Source organism: Narcine bancroftii, chromosome 2, assembly GCF_036971445.1.
Source record: "Narcine bancroftii isolate sNarBan1 chromosome 2, sNarBan1.hap1, whole genome shotgun sequence".
Taxonomy (NCBI): Eukaryota; Metazoa; Chordata; class Chondrichthyes; order Torpediniformes; family Narcinidae; genus Narcine; species Narcine bancroftii.
Window position 1 is genome coordinate 280606958 of NC_091470.1, and position 13422 is coordinate 280620379.

The window sequence follows — 13422 nt, forward strand, 5'->3', positions numbered from 1 at the left end:
GTTGCATCAAGGAAAAGTGTGCATTACTGTACATGAAAACTAGAAACATTGCTGTTGGATTGATTTTTTTTTAAAAATTTAAATGGTATATTAGCATTTATTTAGTTGACCAAATGAGCTTTCCTTGAAATGTACTTGTCTCTGCTTGTCTCCTCACCTGTTCAATTCAATTGAAGATTTGATATTAACTGAGAAAGTAATGGTTAGCACAGCAGGCTTGCCTCACTGGAAGACTTTACCACATATCAGTAACAATCATGGGTCCTCTACTGGCATCACCTACGGCACCTAGAACGCTTCCACCAGCGTTGTCACCGCTCCATCCTCAACATTCATTGGAGCGAATTCATCACCAACATCGAAGTACTCGAGATGGCAGAGGCTGACATCATCGAATCCACGCTGCTGAAGATCCAACTGCGCTGGGTAGGTCACGTCTCCAGAATGGAGGACCATCGCCTTCCCAAGATCGTGTTCTATGGCGAGCTCTCCACTGGCCACCGAGACAGAGGTGCACCAAAGAAGATGTACAAGGACTGTCTAAAGAAATCTCTTGGTACCTGCCACATTGACCACCGCCAGTGGGCTGATATTGCCTCAAACCATGCATCTTGGCACCTCACAGTTCGGCGGGCAGCAACCTCCTTTGAAGAAGACCGCAGAGCCCACCTCACTGACAAAAGACAAAGGAGGAAAAACCCAACACCCAACCCCAACCAACCAATTTTCCCTTGCAACCGCTGCAACCGTGTCTGCCTGTCTCGCATCGGACTTGTCAGCCACAAACGAGCCTGCAGCTGACGTGGACATTACCCCTCCATAAATCTTCGTCCACGAAGCCAAGCCAAAGAAAAAAAAGATAATATGTTACATTTTTATTAATGAGCAACATTGCAGAAAAGTAACTTTTCTTAATGCTGTGTAACTGTAAAAGTGAAACTGTGAATGAAGGATTCTGCAATCCTATTTATAACATTGTAATTTTGGTTCTTTTTGTACAATACCTGGAAATGTTCTGTTAGTACATTATTTCACAGCTGCTCTGAAAGAAAATGTGAATGTTTACAGTGAATAGGTTTGACTTAGTAAAATGTCTCAGTAAGTTTGCTGTTTATATCTTGGCAATACTTAATGAATATGTGGTTAATAAAATTCCATTATATAACCTTGTTAAAACTCCTCAAAACCTTTAACTCCCTCAGTTGAGAGGGACTGTGGAGCATTTTTTTTTTGTAGAGCCAAATATGGCAGTCGGCAGAGATTTGCTCCATCTTGTGCCTCCTGCATTGTCCTGATCGAAACCACAGCAGGTTGGTGTTTGTGCAGTGGTGTCAAAAGGTTTAATTGTTACCCCAATCTTTTTTCCTTTCATGGCTGCATTGCTGTACCTCACTCTAAAGTAGCCTAATGAAATAATGTTAATATGCTAGAAAAATTTGGGAATTGTTCAACTTGCATGGCTTCTTTTCCAACATAAAACTTGTCCCATTTTTAGTCATTCACCTGCAGATTTCAGAGGATGGTGCCTATTTGGTGCCGCACTCCATCTTTTCAACCTGTTTACTGAACATTTGAAGACATTTGTCTCAAGCTAAATATTCATAAAAAAATTTAAATTGTGCTAACTTGAAGAAATATGATTTATGTGTAGTAATGCAGATGTTTTAGTCATAAGAGTAGGTTTGCAGCTTTATAATTACTGGTACTTTTCACATTGATCACGAGATGGCAAAAGCCTTGCTGCTAAATGAAGGAGAAATGAATTCGGGATCCTTTCCAGAAACACATCAATATTTTATTAAAGGAATGTTTTACAGTCAAATGTTCCCTATCCCTCAATGTGTTTTTCTGTGTGCTCTTTCAGATGGATGTAAAAGATGATCACTAGCGTTCTTTGAAGTGTTGTAGGGTTATAACATTACCCACAAAAATCTTCAACCATATTTCCAAATACAGTAAAGCTTCTGGTATCCAGAATTCAAGCAACTAGCAGCCTCAAGCAACCAGCAAAAAAAAAATCAAGGAACGTTTAAAAAAAAATAATAATAGGTTTAAAAAAAAAACGAGTTTAAAATTGGTGCACCTTACTATTAGTTCGCCAATCCACCACACATGAACCAGGTAACCCCTGCAACCAGTTTCTGCCTTGTGACCAATGTAAACAAACAGTGATTCTGTCTCGCAAGATATTATTTTGGACAAATTTACCACCCCCCCTCCCCCAAATCATTACCATGCCAAATGAAAAGCAATCAACCAGGTGTAAAGGTGCCATGCTTACCCTTAAGCAAAAGATGGAGATCTGTAAAAGACTGAAAAAGGTAAAAGACTGAAAAAGGTAAAAGACTGAAAAAGGTAAAAGACTGAAAAAGGTAAAAGACTGAAAAAGGTAAAAGACTGAAAAAGGTAAAAGACTGAAAAAGGTAAAAGACTGAAAAAGGTAAAAGACTGAAAAAGGTAAAAGACTGAAAAAGGTAAAAGACTGAAAAAGGTAAAAGACTGAAAAAGGTAAAAGACTGAAAAAGGTAAAAGACTGAAAAAGGTAAAAGACTGAAAAAGGTAAAAGACTGAAAAAGGTAAAAGACTGAAAAAGGTAAAAGACTGAAAAAGGTAAAAGACTGAAAAAGGTAAAAGACTGAAAAAGGTAAAAGACTGAAAAAGGTAAAAGACTGAAAAAGGTAAAAGACTGAAAAAGGTAAAAGACTGAAAAAGGTAAAAGACTGAAAAAGGTAAAAGACTGAAAAAGGTAAAAGACTGAAAAAGGTAAAAGACTGAAAAAGGTAAAAGACTGAAAAAGGTAAAAGACTGAAAAAGGTAAAAGACTGAAAAAGGTAAAAGACTGAAAAAGGTAAAAGACTGAAAAAGGTAAAAGACTGAAAAAGGTAAAAGACTGAAAAAGGTAAAAGACTGAAAAAGGTAAAAGACTGAAAAAGGTAAAAGACTGAAAAAGGTAAAAGACTGAAAAAGGTAAAAGACTGAAAAAGGTAAAAGACTGAAAAAGGTAAAAGACTGAAAAAGGTAAAAGACTGAAAAAGGTAAAAGACTGAAAAAGGTAAAAGACTGAAAAAGGTAAAAGACTGAAAAAGGTAAAAGACTGAAAAAGGTAAAAGACTGAAAAAGGTAAAAGACTGAAAAAGGTAAAAGACTGAAAAAGGTAAAAGACTGAAAAAGGTAAAAGACTGAAAAAGGTAAAAGACTGAAAAAGGTAAAAGACTGAAAAAGGTAAAAGACTGAAAAAGGTAAAAGACTGAAAAAGGTAAAAGACTGAAAAAGGTAAAAGACTGAAAAAGGTAAAAGACTGAAAAAGGTAAAAGACTGAAAAAGGTAAAAGACTGAAAAAGGTAAAAGACTGAAAAAGGTAAAAGACTGAAAAAGGTAAAAGACTGAAAAAGGTAAAAGACTGAAAAAGGTAAAAGACTGAAAAAGGTAAAAGACTGAAAAAGGTAAAAGACTGAAAAAGGTAAAAGACTGAAAAAGGTAAAAGACTGAAAAAGGTAAAAGACTGAAAAAGGTAAAAGACTGAAAAAGGTAAAAGACTGAAAAAGGTAAAAGACTGAAAAAGGTAAAAGACTGAAAAAGGTAAAAGACTGAAAAAGGTAAAAGACTGAAAAAGGTAAAAGACTGAAAAAGGTAAAAGACTGAAAAAGGTAAAAGACTGAAAAAGGTAAAAGACTGAAAAAGGTAAAAGACTGAAAAAGGTAAAAGACTGAAAAAGGTAAAAGACTGAAAAAGGTAAAAGACTGAAAAAGGTAAAAGACTGAAAAAGGTAAAAGACTGAAAAAGGTAAAAGACTGAAAAAGGTAAAAGACTGAAAAAGGTAAAAGACTGAAAAAGGTAAAAGACTGAAAAAGGTAAAAGACTGAAAAAGGTAAAAGACTGAAAAAGGTAAAAGACTGAAAAAGGTAAAAGACTGAAAAAGGTAAAAGACTGAAAAAGGTAAAAGACTGAAAAAGGTAAAAGACTGAAAAAGGTAAAAGACTGAAAAAGGTAAAAGACTGAAAAAGGTAAAAGACTGAAAAAGGTAAAAGACTGAAAAAGGTAAAAGACTGAAAAAGGTAAAAGACTGAAAAAGGTAAAAGACTGAAAAAGGTAAAAGACTGAAAAAGGTAAAAGACTGAAAAAGGTAAAAGACTGAAAAAGGTAAAAGACTGAAAAAGGTAAAAGACTGAAAAAGGTAAAAGTCATATAGTGCTTATAGAGGAATTTAATGTTGGCTCATCATCAACTATTACCACATTAAGGCCCAGTCTCAGAAAATGGAGCAGATTTATATGAAGTCTGACATCGATGAAAGAGTTGAGTGATGTCACACTTTCCATACCACCAAGATGCACTTACTCAACTAGGCTCTTTATGAATGGTTTCGTTTGAAAAGGTGGGAAGGTGGTTACATATCAGGGCCCATGTTGCAAGAAAAAGGAAAGGAGTTCCATGAGAAGATGAATATTGAGGCATAGTGTTTTTTTTTTCAAAATGACTGGCTTAGCAAATTCAATATTTGTCTCGGTATCAGTATATTAAACTTGTCTGGTGAGTAGAAATCAGCCGATCGTCAGGCAAGGAATAGGTTTTAGTTATTGTAAGAGTAAGTATCAAGCAACTGGAAGATGCACTTATCTGGCATCTACTAATCCCCATAGGTGCCAGATACTAGGGTTTTCTTGTAGATTATAGTCACTTTTTTATGACATTTGTGGGAACCAAAGGAGGTTCACCAACTGATTGTTGGACCCTCAAAATTGATCAGGAGCTCCCAAGACCTGAGACTCAGCACCCCACTATGTAATTGGTTCTTTGATTTCCTCACAATCAGTGAGGATTGGTTAAGAACATCTCCTCCACAATCTCCATCAGTACCAGAGCATCAGATGTGCTGACAATACCAAGGTAGTGGCTTGTATAAAAAGGGGTGATGAATCAGCATGCAGGAGAAAGATTGAAAACTTGACTGAATGTTGCACCAACAACAATGACACCAAAGCCAAGGACTGATTGTTGACTTCAAGAAGGGAAAACCAGAGGTGTATGATCCAATGAGCGCTGGGGGATCAGAGGTGGAAAGGATGAGTTCTTGGGAGTTCCTATCTTGGAGGGTCTTTCCTTGTCCAAACACACTAATGGCATCATGAAGAAAGCATGTCAGCACCTCTAGTTCCTAAGGAGTTTGTGGAGGTTTGGTATGACATGAGAAACTTTGGCAAATTTCTATAGATCTGTGGTGGAAAGTGTGCTGACTGGCTGCATCATGGTCTGGAATGGAAACACCAATATTCCTGAGCATAAAGCCCTTCAAAAAGAAATTGACACAGTTCAGGACATAACAGAAAAAACCCTCCTCACCATCAAGGACATCTACAGGGAATGCTTCCATCAGAGAGGAGCAGCAATCATCAAGGATCTACACCACCCAGCACATACTCTGTTCTCGCTGCTACTATCAGGAAAGAGATAATCGGTGCCACAAGTCTTGAAGCTGCTCCCCCTCCACCATCAGAATTTTTCTTCTCTGTATTGTACAGTCAGTTTGTTTACATTTCTTTATTTGTTTACAAGTTCTACACCGACCTGCGCAACCTCATCCAACGTACCCCTACAGCCGACAAGGTTGTCATCCTGGGCGACTTCAACGCTCGTGTCGGCAAAGACTCAGAAACCTGGCCAGGAATCCTGGGCAAGCATGGCGTCGGCAAATGCAACGACAATGGGCGCCTCCTGTTGGAGCTCTGCGCAGAACAGCGGCTTGTCATTACAAACACCCTTTTTCAGCAGAGGGACAGCCTTAAGACCACCTGGATGCATCCCCGATCCAAACACTGGCACCTCCTGGACTACATCCTGGTGCGAGAAAGTGACAAACAAGATGTGCTCCACACCAGGGTCATGCCTAGCGCGGAATGCCACACTGACCACCGGCTGGTTCGCTGCAAGCTCAACCTTCACTTCAAGCCAAAGCCCAGGAACAATAAAGCCCCCAGAAAGAGGTTCAATGTTGGAAAACTGCAGTCAGACGAAGCGAGAGGAAACTTCCAGGCAAACCTCAAAGCAAAGCTCGACGTTGCAACCCGCCTCACGGACCCGTCCCCTGAAACCCTCTGGGATCAGTTGAAGACTACCATACTGCAATCCACTGAAGAGGTACTGGGCTTCTCCTCCAGGAAAAACAAGGACTGGTTTGACGAAAACAGCCAGGAAATCCAGGAGCTGCTGGCAAAGAAGCGAGCTGCCCACCAGGCTCACCTTACAAAGCCGTCCTGTCCAGAGAAGAAACAAGCCTTCCGTCGCGCATGCAGCCATCTTCAGCGCAAACTCCGGGAGATCCAAAATGAGTGGTGGACTAGCCTCGCCAAACAAACACAGCTCAGCGCGGACATTGGCGACTTCAGGGGTTTCTACGAGGCTCTAAAGGCTGTGTACGGCCCCTCACCCCAAGTCCAAAGCCCGCTGCGCAGCTCAGACGGCAAAGTCCTCCTCAGCGACAAGATCTCCATCCTCAACCGATGGTCAGAACACTTCCAATCTCTTTTCAGTACCAACCGCTCAGTCCAAGATTCCGCCCTGCTCCAGCTCCCTCAACAGCCCCTAAGGCTAGAGCTGGATGAGGTTCCCACCCTGGATGAGACATATAAGGCAATCGAACAACTGAAAAGTGGCAAAGCAGCAGGTATGGATGGAATCCCCCCAGAAGTCTGGAAGGCTGGCGGCAAAACTCTGCATGCCAAACTGCATGAGTTTTTCAAGCTTTGTTGGGACCAAGGTAAACTGCCTCAGGATCTTCGTGATGCCACCATCATCACCCTGTACAAAAACAAAGGCGAGAAATCAGACTGCTCAAACTACAGGGGAATCACGTTGCTCTCCATTGCAGGCAAAATCTTCGCTAGGATTCTACTAAATAGAATAATACCTAGTGTCGCCGAGAATATTCTCCCAGAATCACAGTGCGGCTTTCGCGCTAACAGAGGAACCACTGACATGGTCTTTGCCCTCAGACAGCTCCAAGAAAAGTGTAGAGAACAAAACAAAGGACTCTACATCACCTTTGTTGACCTCACCAAAGCCTTCGACACCGTGAGCAGGAAAGGGCTTTGGCAAATACTAGAGCGCATCGGATGTCCCCCAAAGTTCCTCAACATGATTATCCAACTGCACGAAAACCAACAAGGTCGGGTCAGATACAGCAATGAGCTCTCTGAACCCTTCTCCATTAACAATGGCGTGAAGCAAGGCTGTGTTCTCGCACCAACCCTCTTTTCAATCTTCTTCAGCATGATGCTGAACCAAGCCATGAAAGACCCCAACAATGAAGACGCTGTTTACATCCGGTACCGCACGGATGGCAGTCTCTTCAATCTGAGGCGCCTGCAAGCTCACACCAAGACACAAGAGAAACTTGTCCGTGAACTACTCTTTGCAGACGATGCCGCTTTAGTTGCCCATTCAGAGCCAGCTCTTCAGCGCTTGACGTCCTGCTTTGCGGAAACTGCCAAAATGTTTGGCCTGGAAGTCAGCCTGAAGAAAACTGAGGTCCTCCATCAGCCAGCTCCCCACCATGACTACCAGCCCCCCCACATCTCCATCGGGCACACAAAACTCAAAACGGTCAACCAGTTTACCTATCTCGGCTGCACCATTTCATCAGATGCAAGGATCGACAATGAGATAGACAACAGACTCGCCAAGGCAAATAGCGCCTTTGGAAGACTACACAAAAGAGTCTGGAAAAACAACCAACTGAAAAACCTCACAAAGATAAGCGTATACAGAGCCGTTGTCATACCCACACTCCTGTTCGGCTCCGAATCATGGGTCCTCTACCGGCACCACCTACGGCTCCTAGAACGCTTCCACCAGCGTTGTCTCCGCTCCATCCTCAACATCCATTGGAGCGCTCACACCCCTAACGTCGAGGTACTCGAGATGGCAGAGGTCGACAGCATCGAGTCCACGCTGCTGAAGATCCAGCTGCGCTGGATGGGTCACGTCTCCAGAATGGAGGACCATCGCCTTCCCAAGATCGTATTATATGGCGAGCTCTCCACTGGCCACCGTGACAGAGGTGCACCAAAGAAAAGGTACAAGGACTGCCTAAAGAAATCTCTTGGTGCCTGCCACATTGACCACCGCCAGTGGGCTGATAACGCCTCAAACCGTGCATCTTGGCGCCTCACAGTTTGGCGGGCAGCAGCCTCCTTTGAAGAAGACCGCAGAGCCCACCTCACTGACAAAAGGCAAAGGAGGAAAAACCCAACACCCAACCCCAACCAACCAATTTTCCCTTGCAACCGCTGCAATCGTGTCTGCCTGTCCCGCATCGGACTGGTCAGCCACAAACGAGCCTGCAGCTGACGTGGACTTTTTACCCCCTCCATAAATCTTCGTCCGCGAAGCCAAGCCAAAGAAAAAAGAAGATTTGTTTACCATTGTGTGTACAGTTTTTTTTTTCTTGTACTACCAATCAGTGGTAATTCTGCCTCCCCTGTTGGAAAAATAATTTTGGGGCTATATGTGATGTTATGTATGTACTCTGACAATAAATCTGAGGTGAATATTGTTAGTCCTGTATTCTTTGGAGTTTAGAAGAATTGCACATGTCCTTATTCAAATATTTGGGGTTGACATAGTATGTGTTACAATTTTTAACTTGTGGAAGAGACTCCAGCAAGAGACAGGACTACAGGATAAGTGTCCAATTATTTAAAGCTAAGGATCACAGAAATTTCTTCTCGCAGGGTATGGTGAATCTGTGGAACTCTGTTCTCACAGGTGGTAGAACCTGAATCATTAGAAATATTCAAAGTGGGAATGGATAAATATTTAATTGTTTGAGGTGAAGGGAGGTGTGAAGAAATACCACAGTTGGAGCTATTAGGGATTATTCAGGAGGTATGATTTATGGAATTAAGACTGAAATATATCTTCTTTTGTTCTTGATTTTGGTGTCCATATTTGAAAACTTTGGTGATGATACTTAAATCCTCTTATGGACTATGCCGCATTGAGGAATACCCTGAGCACATGAAATGTAATAGATCAAAGTTCAGATTACAGCAATCTTGTGCTTTTAATAGTCCAGTACCTCACAGTCGCGTTTGAGATTTTAAAAGAAAACAATGCCCAATCTTGGATGGCAGTCCAAGTTTATAGGTGTTTCAGGAGTGGACGCTTGATCTTAATTGTGGCTTCAGATTGTCCTGATGCCTTTTATTCATGAGAACAAAGACATTCCATAAAGGCATACATGAAAGAATTCAAGCATCTTTACAAATTCATTCAAATCCATTGAATCACTTGTTCCTTCTCCATGATGCCATTAACTGCTTTCATGTCCTCTTTCTATTTCACACTTTTTTTTTTGTTGCATACCCAGTGCAGATAAACTCCTGGCCCTTTATCCAGACGTTAGTCAATATACTGTGGTTCAAGCTATCTTACCTAAAAAAATTATGTGACAGTTAAAATAAAAGTTTGTATATTAGATCAAATAAATACATTTTATATTGCAAAACATTTCATAGAAATACACTGACTTTGCTTATTTTTATATTTGTGGTCATGAGGGTTTATTTTTCGCACTGAAATACTCAGCAGATCCAAGTCAGGAACACCATGGTTGAACAGAAACAGAAACTTCCACACCTCTTGCAGCGACTGCTTGCACTCTGTTCTCCAAATGCATTTGCTGGATAGATTTCATTTTTCAGTTTTTGATTGGGTCTTGGGTTGTCTGAATCAATTGTTACAAAATCAACAAGTCAAAGAGTCGTGCAGCAAAGGGCCCTTTGGCCCATCACATCTAAACTCATTCTATTTGCACGCATTCTCTGCCTTGCCAAATCAAATGTTTAAAAGCCTCCTCAATGTACTTGGTTGCATCTCCTATGAGAGCTTGTTGCAGATATCTAATTTCTTCCTTTGCAAAAACATTATTTCCCATCTTTCATTTTAAAGCTATCTCTTCTTTCTTGTATGCCTACCATTGGACAAAAACATTTTGACTGACTACCCTATATATGCACTTCATTATCTTGATTATTTTCATTAGGCCACAACCCACAGCTCCTTTGCTCCATGGAAAGCCAGCCCCAATTTAAGGTCAGTCTCCCCCAAACTAATATCTTCCAATCAAGGCAATATCCTAGTGGCTTTCTACTGTACTCTTTTTCAGTACAATCCCATCCTTTCTATTAGAGTGGGGACCATATGCAGCCTAACTAGTTTATTTTGAAGTTGCTTCATAAACATCTCAACTATTATTTCCTATGTCTTGACCTGTGCAAGTGTGCCACATACCTTCTTCACAGTACCTATGCTGTGCCTTTCTGGGATCTATGGAATGGGGCCCTTGGATCTCCCCATTCATCGACATTCCTTTGCCCTGTATCCACACAATTTCCCACCATGCTTCAACTTGCATTTTTTTAAAAATTAGATTTCATTTGCCAACCATCTGCCCAATTTTCCAACTAATCTGTGACCTTTTGTAGCCTCAATCTTCAGACAAACTTCCTCGCTATCCACAATACCTCCAGTTTTCATGTCATCTGCAAACTTATCATTCTTCCTACAATCATATTGCAGACATTGATACATATCAAAAAAAGTTCAGGTTCCAACACTGATACCTGAGCCTGACCATGGCCTACAGACTTCCAATTGGAAAGTCACCCTTCTACTACTGGACAGAATCTCTTGCGTCAAGACAATTTTTGACACAATTATTCAGTTTGCCGATCCTTGTACCTTTAAGTTTTTGGATCAGCCTACCATGCAAGATCTTGTTAAATGCCTGACTCAAGTCCATAAAGACAACTTCTACTGTCCTACCTTCACAGTCTCTTTGGTTACCTCAACAAAAGACCAAACAAACTTGTGAGATCTAGTAGGAAATTAGTGAGAAATCTTGTTTGAGTTATCTTGGATCCTTGCAGCCACTGAGGTGGCTCTTGACGATGCAGATGCTTTATGTTAAGGAACTCTCACAGGTGTATAGTGGAGAGCATTCTGACTGGTTGCATCACTGCCTGATATGGAGGGGCCAACTCTCAGGAGAAGAATAAACTCCAGAAGGTTGTTAACTTGGCCTGTGACATCACAGGCATCAGACGTCACTCCATCAAGGACATCTACATGAGTCAGAGTCTTAAAAAAGCCTCAAAGACCTCCACTACCTAGGCCACACCACTCTGCTACCATCAGGAAAAAAGTACAGGAACCTAAAGACGCCGCTGCCATCAGATTCCTGAATAATCAATGAACCAAAGACACTGCCTTACTTTTCATGCACTATTATTTTTGCTTTTAAGATGGTTATAATATGTATGTTTGCTTTATGATGCTACCTTAAAACAACAAATTTCATGACTTGTTCATGACAATAAATTTTGATTCTGGTATTAGCTATCACTAAATAATCATGAAATTGTGTTTGCAGTAAACGTTTTGGTTGATTCTTTCAACGTTTCGAAGCTCAACACCTAAGGACTCAATTTTGAGTTATGTAAAACATGGTTGTCAGAAATAATAGACAAATGTGCAGTTGCACTGAAGAGTTCTGTGTATTGTGTAAATTGATAAATCTAGAAATAAAGTGACTTGTCTCAATGGCAGTTTGTGAGTAAGCTGGAACATTTGGCACTGTAACTTGAATTGGCAGAACATTGCATTAACCCAAAGCTATGGCTGATCACAGTCACTGAGGTAAAAGTTCTGTTCTTGATCAACAACAATCCTACTGTTCAGAAATTGGAGTAATAAATCATGATTAAATGTTGGCAGATGTTTATTGTTCCAGTTTTATTGCTCATTTAACTGTTGGAGCAATAATGCATTTGTCAGCAGAGGCTTCTTAGTCAAAGCTAAGTGTCCCTCTTTATCTCTCACTGTCACACTCACATTCCATTAGGGCTGAAGGTTAATTTCTGGGTTATGAGGAAATACCAGGTTTAAGTGGCCTTCTCTTATAGAGATAACAATGCTTAAACTTGCAGCACAGAAACTGATAACCATGCAGAGGGTTATTTTCAACGTTGCATACTTTGGTCAAGTTCATGAGATATCTCTGAATGTCATGGCAGATATTTTGCATTGTTTTTATTTAGGTTGGTAGTCTGTGCTATGTAATTAAACATCTTTTTGAGAAGTTTATTTGTTTCCTTCTAGGAGGAAGAAAGATTGATTATTTTTAAGTTTAACTATACTTGCATATGAAAAAGTTTTTTTTTCCATTGCGAAGAACATGTATTTCAAAATGCATGAATTTTTTTAAATCATGAATAAATGACTAATTTTAATTAACAGGCATTTTCTGCAGATTTACTGACCTGTGATTGAATATTTGGAGATGTTTTTGGGAGATAAATTGGTAAAATTAGAGAAGGTGACATACATACACGCACTTTAAAAACAGATCTTAATTGACATACTGAAGAATTCATATTCAGTGACTTTACAGAAACTATGGAGAATGCTATGCATTTCACAAGTAGGTGCTAATTGAAATGACGTCATGAATGAATGGAGTGTCGTTTTTTAAAAGCCACAGCAAGAGACAGGCTGGCTCCTCATACCTTTTCACAGAAGGGTCATTGAGAGGTTATTGTTTACCTCAAAAAAGCAGATGGGTGCAGAAGACTAACTCCTATTGTTTAAAGGAGAAAGAGGGTGTTTTGCAAGTGAGAGAGAGAAGGACAGTTGGAATCTCAAGCTGCTTTCAGATGCTCAGATGCAGGTAATGTGCTGGCAGATGTGGCTAGGGGAGTGCAGCTGGGATGTTCAGGTGGCTGCAGAGAAAACATCTTTCTGTCACCTGAATGTGCTGGCTGAAGGAGAGCTACATCAGAGCGAACACAGGGTTGGCCAAGGTGCTGCGGAAAACTCGCCGCCATTCTTTGAAATAGTTGTTTGAATTATCAAGTCCACAGATAATGTGGACCTCATCATCACTTCCTTGTTATACCTGCCAGATTATATGCATGGAGTAGTATTAAAACCATTAACCTTTTGACTCGCAGGTAAGAGGGCTGCCTGCACATATATGCAGTTGATCATTCTTGTCAATTCAGTCAAATCATCGACGATGTTCTGAAGAAGAGTTGCAAACCCTAAACGTTGACACTTCCTCTCTGCACAGATGCTGCCTGTCCTGCAGAGTTGATACAGCATTTTCTGTTAATTGTTTCACTGAAAGCAATTCTGCATATAGTTTTAATTTTGACACCGTCCTGCTTGAATTCCATCTTTGTGTGCTTTTGCTTCCTCAAGTGGCTGTTAGTGAATTAATCTGAACCAGTACACAGAAATCCACCATGTCCAAAACTCTGGGTGAGATCAACTTCTCACCAAAGCTCCCCAAGTGACCAAATAAGATTAACGAATTGGTGTTACAGTTTCAGATATTCCCAAACTGTTGTCCTAAAAACGATC

General features: G+C 40.6%; 1 protein-coding gene across 1 annotated transcript in view; it reads left to right on the forward strand.

Moving 5' to 3' along the window:
• LOC138755334 (band 4.1-like protein 3) overlaps window positions 1-13422 on the forward strand; it is a 267478-nt gene that overhangs the window by 12593 nt on the left and 241463 nt on the right. The window lies entirely within an intron of this gene.